Source organism: Gossypium raimondii, chromosome 6 (genome assembly GCF_025698545.1).
Source record: "Gossypium raimondii isolate GPD5lz chromosome 6, ASM2569854v1, whole genome shotgun sequence".
Taxonomy (NCBI): Eukaryota; Viridiplantae; Streptophyta; class Magnoliopsida; order Malvales; family Malvaceae; genus Gossypium; species Gossypium raimondii.
Genome location: NC_068570.1, coordinates 6,905,602 through 6,908,900, shown reverse-complemented (window position 1 = coordinate 6,908,900; position 3,299 = coordinate 6,905,602). Strand labels below are relative to the sequence as shown.

Sequence of the window (3,299 nt, the reverse complement as noted above, 5' to 3'; positions counted from 1 at the left end):
TAAGCGTGAGGGTCAGATTTTTTTGGTAGATTAATTTCAACCTATTATTTTTATTAATCATTTTAGTAAAACTATTTTTATTAATTAATTTTTTCATATAAATATGAAATTATGTAGCTCTAGTAAGATTTTATTATAAGATATTAATAAAAGGTTAATGTAATATTTATCCTAAATTTGGTAATTAGGTTTTTTTATATTTATAATTTTAAAATTTATTTTGGTAATTAATTTTCACAGTTAGATCTATTTTAATTCTTAAACTTGAAAAGGAACGTAAAAGTATTATGTTATGACACTTTTTTCAGGCGATGAGATGATACAACAATATCATCAAATTTTATATTTTTTAAGTTTAGGATTAAAATGAAGATAATTGTCAAATTTAAGAGTTAAAATGATATTAACCCTTAGTAAAAAGATGTAAATTTATTTGATATATCAAATATATATTTTTGGAGTTGAATAAAATAATTTGAGATGGAAGTAAAACAATAAAAACTATTTTTTGACACCTTAAATTTGCTTAGAAAATATTGTAAAGAGTTTTGCACAAAATTTATAATTATTGATATGTTTAATATATATAAATTGATGTAAAATAATTTAATAATCAATCTAATATATATTCCATTGAATTTCTGATTGAAAATAAATAATCAATCAAAATGGCCAAATTTTTGTAAAAATATTAAATACTATGTTGATTAGATTGATGATGTGACAAATTAAAAACCCTTCTTACTGCCTATTTTGACGGCTTTTTTATTATGAGTAGGTTCAAATTTCATATTTAGCTTTGTTTTTGTAGTAATTAGATTATCAACAGTATTAATTAATGGATGAGATAACTAACGACTGCATCACGACTCAAGGTTATTTTACATTCTACCTTGCTTTGTATAAAACAGTAATAAAAAGCTAGAAAATCGATGAGAATCTTTTATTTGTTGATATTAGGGTGTTCAAGAAACACAGCAGCCTCTTGATCAGGTTGATTCATAATATAGTTGTGTAGCGTTTACATTTAGTTTGTATTAGTTTCTTGATCAGGTTGAATCCTCAAGACATCCTCATAGGATTTTCCGCGGAGCTCGCGAGTGAAAAGACATTTGAAGTAGTCAGCAACGCCTATTCTCTTGAACAGTGGGGGATTTTGTGGAGTAAAGAGGCTTGGTGCTGGACCCATATCCCCATCCAGTCTCGGGCTTTACAACGTAACTATCGAAAGCCTTTCTTTAACTGAGTTCACGGCAGCTCGATGCTTAACGCTTGGGTATACCCCATTGGATACTATCTGCAACCTCAGTACAAACCAATACCTTTTATCTTGATCACCATATTTATTTAAAAAAATTTAGCAGTTAATTAAATTTAGTTATATCCATTAATAATTACCTCCATAATGTCACCAACATGGACCACAAAAGCATTTTCAAGGGGTATAATCGGGACCCCAACACCACTTTTCTTTACTTGAAGGCCTTCCATCTCGTTGATTTGGAGTACGATGGCGAGGCCAACAGGATCAGAATGAGCGCTTAGACCAATTGCAAGCTCTGGCTGTGGGCATGGGGGATAATAGTTCATCCTCATCGCTTGATGCCCTTCTTCAAATAGGACTCTCATGTCATTAGGGTCCATCCCTAGAGATTTTCCCATATGGTCTAACAGTTTCATGCTAAGATGTTTCAGTTCTACAGAATAAGCTTCCAGGTTTTCTCTGTAATAATTAATTATTAAAAGAAAAGGACAAAAAAGAATGGCCATTCATGATTTCAGTATAAAGGTGCAATGACTATTTCAGTCAGTATCCTTTTTTTTAAGAATGAAATTATTGATAGATGCAAATAAAGAACCTGAGGGTGATTGGCAGATTAGGGAATAAGTGAGGTTTTCTCAAATAAGTTGGAAGGGTGATCATGTAGAACATATCTCCCCAGTTAAGCTTCTGCTCCTCGGACACGACAAAGGCCTGTCCAAACCCCTCTATTTCATCTGATTTTTGCCAAAGCTTCTTCCTCTCTTCCATTGGAAGATTGAAAAACTCTTGGACCTCCATCTTCACTTTTTCCACCAGTGAAGTGCTCACTCCATGATTGATTAACTGCAACACAGTTCCATGTTTTAAAGTCAACCCCCAAAATCTCACACACTACTGCCAAATCTCAGTCTATACTATTTTAATTAGTTTTTGAGATGGAAAATTGAAGGTGCAGATAGCTAGGAGAAAACAAGCAGCTGGAAGAAACACTATCCTTTGCATGCATAATGCAGCTTCTCCAGTTCTTGTTGGGAAGATAACTTTTGCATATCTATGACAGGAACTTGTGGCAACGGATTTGAGTGAGATATGATGGGAGAGTCTTCATCAGTGCGTACGTATCGAGGTGGAACTTCTTTCAATGGCTTCTTTGCTAACTCTTGGACACTAGGCACCGAGAGTGAGCTTCCGAGCTTTGCTAACTCTGGGTTCATAGTCATTGCTTTGAGAAAGGCTTTGCTACCTCTCTCTCCAAATTATCGAATGTATAAAGGGCCTTTGTTGGTGTGTATTAATAGGCCAGCAAAATTCGATTTCCTGGAAAAAAATTTAAAAAAATTAATTAATTTTAAATTAATTAAATCGAGTTATTTGAATCAATTTGAATAAGTAATTTGAGTTTCGAATTTGAGTTGAAGTTGAATTTTACAATTTAAATAATTTTAATAACTCGAATAATTCAAATAATTCAAACAATAGATTGGTGTAATACCCTTTATTTCATGTCAATTTTGAAAATGAGAAAATTAGTTTCTTTTAACAAAATTAAAATAATTCTAAATAATTCTAAAAATTTTAAAATATTTTAAAATTTCTAAAATAATAATTTTGGGTACCTAAATAAGTTAATTAATTATTTAAGTTTATGATAATAAAATATTTTTATATTTTGTTTTAAAAGTTTTCAAATATATGTGATTTCAAATTTATATACTCTAATATGGAATTAGTTATAGTATAACAAAATTTGATTTCACACGTTTAATTTTTTAATTTAACTCAAACAATTTCACTCGAATTTCATTTCACTTGATTTGAATTTGAAAAAATTTCAAATAGAGTTAAGATGATAATGTCGAAACTTTTTTGAAAATCGACTTTTATTTTAGAAAACGAAAAATAGAGCCGCCACTGATTTTTTTATTAGGTGTAATCGAGTCACCTCAAATTTTAACCATATTAATAAAAAATTAGATTTTTCAAAAACGATAATTTTTAGCCTATGAAATCCACGAATGTGTGTTCGGGAGTCGGT

At 30.4% G+C, this 3,299-nt stretch overlaps 1 pseudogene; it reads right to left on the bottom strand.

Annotated features, from left to right (window-relative positions):
* Nucleotides 1-918: 918 nt before the first annotated feature.
* On the bottom strand, nt 919-2,504 carry LOC105771714 (protein SRG1-like; annotated as a pseudogene).
* Between the last annotated feature and the right edge of the window lie 795 nt (nt 2,505-3,299).